The 12,719-nt window shown below is 37.0% G+C and overlaps 1 protein-coding gene across 1 annotated transcript in view; it reads left to right on the top strand.

Moving 5' to 3' along the window:
• BCHE (butyrylcholinesterase) overlaps positions 1-12,719 on the top strand; it is a 37,419-nt gene that overhangs the window by 18,271 nt on the left and 6,429 nt on the right. The gene's annotated exons all lie outside the window — the stretch shown is intronic.

Raw genomic sequence — 12,719 nt, 5'->3', positions numbered from 1 at the left:
AATAGAAAAAGCCACCAGATTCATCCAAAGCCTGTCTCTGTGAATTAAACTGAATCCTGAATTTAAATCAATGAAGGCAGCATATAGAACATCTCTTAGACAATTAAAATATTTTTCCAGTACTATTATGCAGTGGTGAGATTAAAATTGCCTGGATTAAATCCAATTTGCTTCTCAGTCAAAATCTTATCTTCAGCCAAGTAGACTGTTTCCAATAAAGGTAGCTAAAGTAAAGTTTGCTAATTTTACTTAGAAAACTGATGTAAAAAAAATTATTCCAACAGGTTTATAGCTCCCCCTGCTTCATATCTGATATGATCAACCTTTGAATCTCTTTTCAGTTAGAACGACTGGAGAAAGTCTGTTCTGATCACAATCTAAATAACCTAAAAGACAATAATTGAATGGGGTCTATGATGACTCACTGCAGCCAGGTGGGCGTGACTGGGTGGGCACGGCCATCTTAGCTTTGCCAGGTGGGCGTGGCTGGATGGGTGGCAGGTGAGGAAAGAATGTAGAGAAGAACAGCAAAGATGATTCAGAGATCTGAAGCTAAATCCTATGAAGAAGGACAGTTAAAGAACAGGGCATATTTAGCCTTCAGAAAAGTTGACTAAGGAGTGCTTGATAGCAATCTTCCATTATGTGAAGGCTGCCTATTGGCCCACTAGATAAAACCAGACTATGAAATCAACTCTAAAGGATAGTTAAAATTAGTTTTATTGAGAGTGGCTATAACAATAGAATGTTAAAATTCTGTATGCTGTATGTCCTTCTCTTCCTTCCTACAGCTCAGTGAATTAGTGTTGTGCTGGTCCAAGCTGTTCTGAAAGTTATTTGGACATTCTGGACTTAAAGAAATGCTTTAGCCCCTTTTGCATAGTCTAAGGAGGCCAAAGTGTATCCAATAAAATCATCTTCCTTACTCTCTGTGCTGCACTATCAGGGTACAGATCTATTCTTCATGATGCCCAAGGGAACTTGGTGAAAACTTTGCACAAGCTTGAAAAAGGTGGAATTTCCTGGTTGTGAGCACTTTTAAGCAGGGGAACAGGCTGTTTGCTGGAGTCATACATGCTCAATCACTGGGAGTTTTCAAACTAATATTCAACCTCTCGTTTGTCTGGGATGATTTGAGGAATTGATAATTTATTTAATTTATATGCTGCCCACCTCACCATCTAAAGCAATTCTGGGAGGCTTACAATACAGTTGCAACATAAATATAAAAAAGGTTGCTCCTTTGGACAAGGGTTGAACTAGAAGATCTCCCAGCTCTATTATTCTATGTGTGCAAAATGATGAATGAATATACTCTGCAGAACTCTTAGTGAACTTTTGCTTAAAGGGGGAACTTACTACTAGCTGCCAGACATCCAGAGTTTCTAAAGCCCTGGGGTTAGATTATTCCATTTCCTTGACAAGCACTCTTTTACTAAATGCTGAGAATGTCAGCCTACTTCTTCTTAGCTTGAATAAGATACAGAAGAATGGAAGCTTTATTACAGACATTCATCCAATGCTCAGTATGTCCAATTCCTGTCAGTATCTTGTGAAGTATTCTTTCATTAGAATGCTAGACACATCAAGCTCTTTCCACTCCAGCAGCCATAAATTAAGGGGGAAAAAACACTAGAAACATCTTTTTATGTTGGTGGCTCAACTCTTAAGTCCCCTTAAAAGTGAAAGTCCTACCAGTGCTACAAAATTGGAAGCACTTTGTTCTATAGTTAGAATTTAGCAGAGTCTCCGTGAATAGCTGGAGAAAAGATGGGAAGAGCTATTCTGGCTCTAGAGTGTTATACCAGTATATAGGAGAATATAATAAGTAATATGGTGACCTCATTGTCTGGTCCAATGAACTAATTGTGCATTAGAAATGATGGGCTTGTAGTATATTATCAACATACCTTTTCTGTTGAAGACCTAGGGAGAACAATTGTAGCAATATCTAAAAATGTCAACTCTGTTTTAAGATTTCTCTCCCAGCTCCACTGCCCTTAAGTCCTAGGGTGGATGCCCACCACACACTTGCAATTTTCAACAATTGTCATGGGAGTAGAGAGTAGAGTTTAAAGTGGGCATGAATTGAAATTAGACATATTCTTAAGCTCTACTAAAAATCCCCTGCCTTAAATCTTTATTTCACACTTAATGAAAATCTAGATTCTGTATAGATCCTGGAGAGACAGGATTTTTCTAATCCTTCTCCCACTTCCCCCCCCCCCAAAAAAAAACACAACTCAATCATGCAAGCATTCAGCAGGTATAAGTATTATTTACAAGGAAATGTTTTGGAAGGCATTGGTAAAATGATGGTTGGATATCATTGGAAAGAAGTTCCTCAAACAATCAGGTCCTATACATGAAGACTTTTGTAGCACTTATGACAGCCAACACCTTGAACTGTATCTAGGAGTCAATTACTCTCATATTGTCATGCTGCAATGAAGACTTTTTGGTAAAATTCTTCATTAAAGGTATTTATTTTTTAAAAATGTCTGCATGATCATATATAGTAACAGATAAGAAAAAGAACAAAGACATCATACTGTAGGTTTCAGTTGGGACAAGGTGATCTTCTAGAGTATTGAACATCTTATTACTATGGGCTGCTGTCCTCCAAAACTAGCTTTCTACTATCTACTTCTTGTAGAGTAGCATGAAAGAATCTCTATCCCTTCCAGGACAATTTTCACTACAATGACACACCTTCTTCACTGCATAGAAGCAGGTTGAATTGCTCAGTCATGGCATTATAACTATTGAGCCTATTTCATAAAAACTGTGTTCAATGTGTAGATATCAGAAATCTGGTGATTGTAATCATCTCATGTAGAAAAATGCCATCAGACAATAGAAGGACTGTGATACATAGGAAATACAGCTTACTTGTCTGTTTTTAACATGAATTATATAGGCAATTGTTAGAGGCAGAGCCTTCCTTCTATATATTTAGTTCCATTTGTTTCGACTCTCAAAAGATCAGGATAGTTTCAATTATTTAAAAGTAAATGAAACTATTCTATAATACAAAACCATAAGTTTAAGTGAGGAGGCTTATGTCATGGGAACAGAAACATATAAGATAACCTTTATTGTCATTTTTATACTGTGGGCACAATGGCACACATCAAAAATGAAATTTAGTTGCCCGCTCTCAAAGTGGATCCTGGATTGGCACAAACCATATTGGTAGCAGAGGCCTAAATCTGAGAACCTAATCTAAGCCTCAATTCTTAATGTTGATTTACTGGACAACCACACATTCTACTTTTATCAGTTTGGATGAGATGTAGAGCTGTGGTTTATAATAATAATAATAATAATAATAATAATAATAATAATAATAATAATAATAATAATAATAATAATAATAACAACAACAACAACAACAACAACAACAAACAACAACAACAACAACAACAACAACAACAACAACAACAACAACAATAATAATAATAATAATAATAATAATAATAATAATAATAATAATAATAAAAAAAAGTTGGAAGGGACCTTCCAGTGTTGGAACATTCACCGCTTCTGGAGGCAGGTTGTTCCACTGGTTAATTGTTCTAACTGTCTTATATATGTTAAGGTGACCTGTCTGCTAATATTGACTTTTGGCTCACTGCAAATCATATTTTTAAAAAGACATATTGGGTAAAGTTATTTTCAGCAGTCTTAATAATTTGTTCATAAAGAATAGTTGCATCTGGGCCCCTGGGTGTTACTACCAGCACCAGAATCAAAAGCAATGGTTACTGATGCCTGCTGGAATCAATCAATTGCAGTGGGTTGAGAGATGGGATAACTATAAATACAGCTAAGACATGACAGCAGCTAGAACTTTTCAAAAGCATTGAAGTTAGGTTTCTCTACTGTATCAAAAAAATCATAGTTTCTATGAGAAATCAAAGAAAAAATCACTTAAGGATCTTCAAGATTGTATAGTAAAAGATATGTATCTGTGCAGGTATCTGATCTATAAATAGACAAGTGTTCTACTTTTATGCATGACACCAGAAAGATAATATAATTTTCTAAATAGACTCAAATATGTTAAACATTAAAAAAAATACCCTTTCTTTTAAATGATAGATACAGGTAACAGATAGATAACATATTATTTTGCTCATTGACCAATCCCCCCAACAAAACAAAAAACCCATAATCAATAAAATTAACAACATAAAACTCTCCTATAACAAGAACTATTAACAAACATTTGTGGGTAAAGCTTATGCATAATAAATTTAGTAACAGAGAAATAAATTTATCCCTATTATTTAATAGATAGGACAGATAAAATATGTGTCAGGAATTTTAAATAAAAGGGGTGTCATCAAATTGTAGTGAGTGTTCTTGTAAAATTGGCAATTGAAAAGAATATGGGCTATGATTTCTATGGCACATATATCACAGGGACTTCATGTAGGGTTTTTCTATATTTCACCTCCAGGATTAGGGGCGTACATTAAACATAGCTTCACATTGCAATGAATGAAGACATACATTCAGTTTCACAGCCACTAAGATTGTTGGCTGAGCAGGTACAAAGATAGCCAGAGAAATGATTGAAGCCTGGAAAATGGGCCCCTTGTCAGTCAAAGGAGTGCTGATTTGCCACCAGCTTATCAGATACTTAGGAGCAGAGGACTTGGCAGCACAAGGAAACAACAGCCAATGACTTAATAGCTGCCAATTAACACCCCAATCAACAAATAAAAAGCCACACACAACCAGGCAGTACATAAATTCTGTGCATAGAATAGTCCAAAGCACACATTCTGGTAGAGAGAAGTTCCCTAGGGTTCCAGCAATAGTCCAAAAGCTTGGAAGACAAAACCTCTGGTCTCAGTGACAGACCTAGATTGGATCCTTCAATATTATCATGGGCCATGTATATGTGCTTTCATTCGTAATAATAATAATAATAATAATAATAATAATAATAATAATAATAATAATAATAATAATAATAATGATGATGATGATGATGATGATGATGATGATGATGATGATGATGATGATGATGATGATGATGATGATGATGATGTTGTTGTTGGAAGGGACCTTGGAGGTCATCAAGTCCAGCGCCCTGCTCAGGCAGTAACCCTATACCATTTCAGACAAATGGCTGTCCAGTTTCTTCTTAAAAACTTCCAGTGTTGGAGCATTCACCGCTTCTGAAGGCAGGTTGTTCCACTGGTTAATTGTTCTAACTGTCAGGAAGTTTCTCCTTAGTTCTAAGCTGCTTCTCTCCTTGATCAGTTTCCACCCGTTGCTTCTCATCCTGCCTTCAGGCACCTTGGAGAATAGCTTTACTCCCTCTTCTTTGTGGCAGCCCCTGAGATATTGGAACACTGCTATGATGTCCCCCCTCGTCCTTCTCTTCATTAAACTAGACATACCCAATTCCAGCAACCGTTCCTTATATGCTTTAGCCTCCAGTCCCCTAATCATCTTTGTTGCTCTTCTCTGTACTCTTTCTAGAGTCTCAACATCTTTTTTACATCGTGGTGACCAAAACTGGATGCAGTATTCCAAGTGTGGCTTTACCAAGGCATTGTAGAGTGGTATTAATACTTCGTGTGATCTTGATTCTATCCCTCTGTTAATGCAGCCTAGCACTGTGTTGGCTTTTTTGGCAGCTGCAGCACACTGCTGGCTCATATTTAAATGATTGTCCACTAGGACTCCGAGATCCCTCTCACAGTTACTACTATTGAGCAAGGTACCCTCTATACTATAACTGTATATTTGTTTTTTCTTGCCTAAATGTAGAACCTTACTCTTTTCACCATTGAATTTCATTTTGTTAGATAGTGCCCAGTGTTCAAGTCTGTCCAGATCCTCCAGTATCCTAAGCCTGTCTTCTGGAGTGTTGGCTATTCCTGCCAGTTTGGTGTCATCTGCAAATTTGATGAGTTCCCCATCTATCCTCTCATCCAAATAGTTGATGAAGATGTTGAAGAGCACTGGGCCCAGAACAGAGCCCTGGGGCAACCCACTACACACTTCCCTCCATGTAGATGTGGTTCCATTGAGGACCACATGCTGAGTACGGCCGGTCAGCCAGCTACGGATCCATCTGGTGGTGATGCTGTCTAACCCACATTTTTCTATCTTATCAAATAGTAGGTTGTGATCTACTTTGTCAAATGCCTTACTGAAGTCCAAGTAAATTATATCCACAGCATTCCTCTGGTCCACTAATTTTGTCACTTGGTCAAAGAATGCAATAAGATTTGTCTGGCATGATCTGTTTTTGACAAACTCGTGTTGGCTTTTAGTAATGACTTTGCCTGTAGGTGTTCGCTGATTCGTTGTTTGATTATCTTTTCCAGAATCTTCCCAGGTATTGAGGTCAGGCTGATAGGTCTGTAATTTCCTGGATCCTTTTTTTCCCCTTTTTTGAAGATGGGAACTACATCAGCTCTTTTCCAGTTCTCTGGTAGTTCCCCAGTGCTCCAGGATTTTTGAAAATATAGTTCAGTGGTTCTGAAATCACATCTGCCAGTTCCTTGAGAACCTTGGGGTGTAATCCATCTGGCCTGGTGATTTGAACTCGTCTAGGCTGGACAGGTGCTCACTTACTATTTTCTTGCCTATCTTAATTTGTGTTTCTATTCTGTTTTTTTATGGCACTATTTTTGATAGGTTGATCTGTTTTTCCCTTTGTGTAAAGACAGATGCGAAAAATGAGTTAAATAGTTCTGGGCGCAGGGATGAATTGACAGCCGCCCTCCAAGTGCTTGTACACGCTCCAAAAGAGCACTTGAGGACTGTAAAACAACCAGTGGAGTCAAAGACAGTTTGCCTGAGGCGGAACAACTCTGCGCGATAGGGATTAACACAATCAACGGGCCGATGACGCACTCAAGGAGCCGGGCGCAGAGGCAGGAGGTTATATGAGCTGCCTTCCTGATCTCCTGCTATTCTAACTCTGATGACGCCGACAGTTTTTGGCCGGACGAAAGCTTAGGACTTTTTTAACCACAGACTTGTTTATATTAAACAGGCTGGTTTATTTTATCCTGGTGTTCGTTTTTTCTTTTATTTGTTAACATAATGCCCAGGATTAGCATTTTTAGCATTTTAAAAGACTATATATATATATATATATATATATATATATGTATGTATGTATGTATGTATGTATGTATGTATGTATGTATGTATAGGAAGTTTTTCAGACAGACCAGTCTGATTGAGAACACCTTGACATTTTTAACTGCTATACTGCAGTTTTACTTTTTACAATATCTTTTACCATGCAGCCCCCCAACTAGGGGCATTAAGCAGGCTCAAGTCACAACTGCGAAACATTTTAAATCCAAATTGCTTTTTCTGACAAAGAGTTAAAGAATTAAATCGGGAGACTAAGATGGCCCTTTCTAGCTTGTTCTGCTTTCATCAGTTAGCCATACCCTTTATGGGATTCAAACCTGGGCAGTTTACATACTAGGCAGTGATTTAACCACCAAGCCACAGGTTCTCCTCCCCTCTTTGCCAGCAGAGTCAAGGGAGTATATACAGGAAGTTTTTCAGAAAGACCAGTCTGATTGAGAACACCTTGACATTTTTAACTGCTATACTGCAGTTTTACTTTTTACAATATCTTTTACCATGCAACCCCCCAACTAGGGGCATTAAGCAGGCTCAAGTCGCAACTGCGAAACATTTATATATATATATAACTATGTATATATGGAGAGGGAAAGACAGAGAGAAAGATGCAACTTTTCAAGATCCTCTTATATCCATTGCATTGTAAAACATTTTCAGATTAATTTCATTAAAATGTTTTCTGTTAAAAGAACAAGATACTTACCTGCTGATTGAAAGCATACTTTCATGGACAAGAAGCACTGTAAATGTGAATATATGTTTTAGTATTAAGTCTGTTTGAACAGCTTCTGACCTCAACAATGCAATTTCTATAAATATTACACTGAGATGTGATTTGAGATTATTTGTGCCTCAAAATAAAGCTTTATAAAATTCAAATTGAAAATCAAATTGTATATGGAAGGTAAATGCTTGTGAGACTTCATAACACAAGATTATATACTAATATACTATTATGCCTATGATATCCATCCTTAAAGTTATCTTCCTTCCTTCCTTCCTTCCTTCCTTCCTTCCTTCCTTCCTTCCTTCCTTCCTTCCTTCCTTCCTTCCTTCCTTCCTTCCTTCCTTCCTTCCTTCCTTCCTTCCTTCCTTCTGTTTGAAATACAGTTGTTTTGAGTTTGAATTTGGAATATTGTGCATACGTCTATTGTATTACCATTTTGTTTCTAAGATTGATGTTTCTAAGATTAATTATTCAGAGACTTCTTCCCCAGGCTTCAATTTATTTTTCAGTCTTGAACTACACAAAAGAGACTGTCTCTAGAGAAATCTTTGTGAGGAAAAATAATGTTGTAAGAAAGACTGGGACAAAGGAGCTTGAACCATCCTATTCATTTCATGCTTGGGACTCAGTTGCACTCTTCATAATTCCTTTTCAACAAAGAGAGCAACTGTAAGCAGACAATTGTTTTTAGTGGATTAATACTAGATTTATGAGCCTCCTCCATACTCAGTCAGTCATTCATTCACCAAATTAGTGAGTACTACATGGAGAAGACTATATTTTATCTGCTTAGTATTTATCTGAAAAAGTTGATCATCTTAAGAGGAAAAGGACAGAGGTTGCACTCTTAATCACTATCAGAACAAGAGTGGAATGCAAAGAAATGAAACCCTATTTTTTCAGAGCCATGTTTTTTTAAAATCCCCAGCTTTAATAGAAGTCTCAAGTCACTTTTTTTCTGACATGTCTTCCTAATTGTTTTGTTGTTTTTCTATCTAATACATAATTTTTAAATTATTATTGCTAAGATTTCTATGCCACTCCACTCCATCTGGATCTGAGCAGACAACAACATAAAGATTAAAAATAACCCTGTTACAACATACCCAACCTTAACACCCCCAAAATGCTCCCTTTCCTAGACCCAAATTTCATCTTTCTGCAGCAACTCATCAGGTTGAGGGTACTTTATGCAGGGCTTTTTTTCTTAAAAAAAAAAAAAAAAGGTGCCGGAACTCACACAGGTCATACAACCCGCCTTGCCTACCCTACAAGGTTCCATCCAAAAAAGGTGCCGGAACTCCGTTCTGGGCGTTCTATGAGAAAAAAAGCCCTGACTTTGTGTAAATGAGAACAAGCTATTTCATAGGAAGGGAGCCTCTTTTATGAAGGCCTGACTCCATACGGAACAGGACCATCAGCAGGTTATCTGTCCTGATCTTATAAGATAGAGATATTTATTTCACAGTAAGTGGTCTTGGAGATAACCGTCCCTGAGGCATACAGAGATTTAAAGTTGGTAACGAGCATCTTGAATTGCACTAGAGGCCAACTAGTAGATAGATCAGTTTCGAGAACAAGAGTGCATTCTCTGAAATGTTCCCCCACTCCTAGCTTGAGCATGATACAACATTTTTCTATTTCTGAGATTAGCGAAGTATTCCCTGCTTCTGTGCACTACACAGGAAGATTCCAATGCATCAATTGTCCATAAAACACATCACTAGCTGCATATTGTGGCCTTTTTGTTTGTTTCTTGTACAGTCTCAGCCAAGTAGAATAAAATATGATATTCAATAGGCTGTGAGAAGAGGCTTTGACTAGGAGGCATTTTGTGCTCTGAAGGCTTCAAGGTCATTCACATCACTTTAAGCCTCTTCTTAGCCTTCTCCAGCAGTCATAAAAGCTTTTCAGAGGCTTCCAAGGGTGCATTGGAAAGAAACCCTTTGTGATGCTTCCAGTAGCTCTTTTCACAGCTCCCTTCAAAATTATACTGTGCCATTTTTGCAGGACATAATGGAGGCCTCATCAACATCACAGCTGCACAGATAATACTGGCAGGTAAGGTTTTCATAGGGGAAGTTCATCCAAACATGGAACATTGGTGAGAATAAGCTCTGAGGCAGACAAAATTTATATGAGGTATATTTTCCATCCCTAGCCTATGTTTAAAATTCAGCAAAAATGTTAAATGAAACCATATGTAGAATTAGATAGTTCTTTCCACTGTTATATCTGAATACTTGCTGTGGAGAGTTGTTACAGGTGTCCTACTGTGGCTGTAACAAAAACAACGGGTGTCTTTTGTAAAACAAACAGCATCACTGGGTATTTACTAGTGTCACACCATGTAGTTATAGCATCTTTGTTCTTTTGAAATAATAGTATGATAATCCAGCCCTTGTATAAATCAAACAATTTACCTCCTGAATGGGTTTCTTTTCTTCAGCTGAACATGGACTTCAAATCCAATCCCTTTTTATCAAGGCCTTCCAGCAAGTAAATGTAGCATTCATTAACAACTCTGCCTTTTCAAGATGAGGGGGAGAAAAATCTCTGAAGTAAACATTTACAATTCTCCAAATTTTCTTCAAATGTCCAATCTTTATCTTTTCCTTTTAGGTAGGTAAACAGTCTTAAACCTTTCCTGTCCTCAGAAAGAGGTAGTTTTTCTTTGCCAGCTTTCCTGGCTCGATACCATGGAGAAGAATACCAAATTACTAAGTTCAATTCTGCACATTCAAGCCTTTTTATTACATTGCCCTCTCTGAACGTCATTAGATAGCATTCATAAAGTTCTGCAAGCCACATTAAGGGAAGCTTTTGTTGATGTTTTTTAGGCCTTTATTTTGTGATTTGATTACGCACCAGCTTTTTGCAAAGTTTCCTCCTGAAAAATAGATGTCAAATTATAAAATGGAATTTTAATTTTCCTCATTTGTTTTATTTATACACAACTGAACTAGAAGTATCTCTTCTATGTCTCTATCACCATTGATATGTATTCTACTAATTCTTTCCTAACTGGAGATGTCCAGGATTGATCCTGGCGTATGCATTTCAGACGCACATTTTACTGTTGTTGCTATTACTTATTTATTAAATTTATATATCTTTCATCTCACAGTTTGGTGACTCTGGATGGCTTACCACTATTGTAAAAGAAAAATACAAACATTATAACATTAAAACAGCAAATATAAAATTAGTCGAAATTAAATAACTTAGAAATACAGTGGGGTGAGAGGATGGTCTTTTCTTCCCAGTCCACTAATCACTGCCAGTGTGGATTGCCCACATTGGGGGTCCAGGCCAATAGACAAAACTAGAGTTACCTTGAGGTACGATGGGCAGCCTATAAATTTATAAGTAAATAAATAGGTTTTGACACTCTTTAGGAAGATTGGAGGAGTGATTTCACCTTGAGGGACACAATGTTCCAAAGGGCAGGAACAATGGCAGAAAAGGACCCTACCAGGGAGAGTTCCTTGATTGACAGGGTCCGCAGCATCCCCTTCTGCTAAAACAAATGGGTAGGACATTGTTGTTGGAATGAAATGGTTCTTCAGGTATGTAAAGTGTTTCCACTATGAAAAGTGTTCATTATTAGGGGAAAAACAAGGTCATGGGAGCAACCCCTTATACTACCTATAGATGTTAACTAGATTACATTGCCAATCCTTCTGTTATGAAAAGTCTATCTGTGCACATTCTGTGAAGATTTAGACCCTGCAGGAGAAATCAAAACATATTGCATATGTCAAGGCAAGAAGTGGAATTACCATAAAACAATGGTGAACTGCATGCTTAAAATGCAGTAAATCTCATATATATAACCGCTGGTATCTGCCTGAAATTCTGCTTGAAGCTTCAAAGAATGTATGCAATTCAACCTCAACAATCTGTATTGGATTAAAGGGTCAGTGATTAAATCAGAATGAAGACTTCCAAGGTCCCTTCCAACTCTGTTATTCTGTTTCTATGATCCTGCCCCTTTCCTTTTCTCCACTATCTCTTCCTAAATAAACTAGTCCAACCCTCTGCTCAAGTAGGAGACCCTATAACATTTCAGATAAATGGCTGTCTCTTTTTGAAAGCCACAATTTCTGAAGGCAAGTTGTTCCATTAATTGATTGCTTCTCTCCTTGGTTAGTTTCCATCCATTGTTTCTCATCTTGCCTTTTGGTGCTTTGGAAAAATAGTTTGACTCCCTTGTCTTTGTAGGAACCTCTTAAATATTGGAACACTGCTGTCATGTCTTCCCTAGTCCTTCTTTTCATTAGACTAGACATACCCACTTTCTGTAACTGTTCTTCGTAACATTCTTCATGTCAATTTTTCTCTCACAATTCATATCCACACAGATTTATTCCATCATGCTATTGTAAATGGCAAGGCATAGTAAGTGATCTTTAATGTATAAACTTGCATTAATAAAATTCCAGTAGGGAATTTTGCTTATAGCAATACTTCTGAGACATTTTCCCCACTTTATCTACTTTCAACAGGTAAAAGATGCTTTCTTCCATTATGAAACTTTTTTTTAAAAAAAAAAACATACTTTAATCAGTATATTTATTATTCATTTTACCTACATCACTGCACATAGTTACAGAAATTTCTGCCTAAAAGGAAACAAAACAATGCAATGTCATTCACATATGCAAATGAGACATTAGCAATCTCATTAAGCATTTAATGGATTTGTTTTTGTTATTGTTATCCAAGACATTTCTCTTTACCCTTGAAAATTTGGACTTATCTTCATAATTTATAACTTGATTACTTAATGATATATAATGCATCAAGAAAAATCCAATCCATTCCAAATGCATATTGTCATTCTTGCTATTAC

Source organism: Protobothrops mucrosquamatus, unplaced genomic scaffold (genome assembly GCF_001527695.2).
Source record: "Protobothrops mucrosquamatus isolate PMUCROS unplaced genomic scaffold, P.Mucros_1.0 scaffold1364, whole genome shotgun sequence".
NCBI classification, from domain to species: domain Eukaryota; kingdom Metazoa; phylum Chordata; class Lepidosauria; order Squamata; family Viperidae; genus Protobothrops; species Protobothrops mucrosquamatus.
The sequence above is the reverse complement of the archived record's forward strand: the minus strand, read 5'-3'. Positions and strand labels throughout refer to the sequence as shown.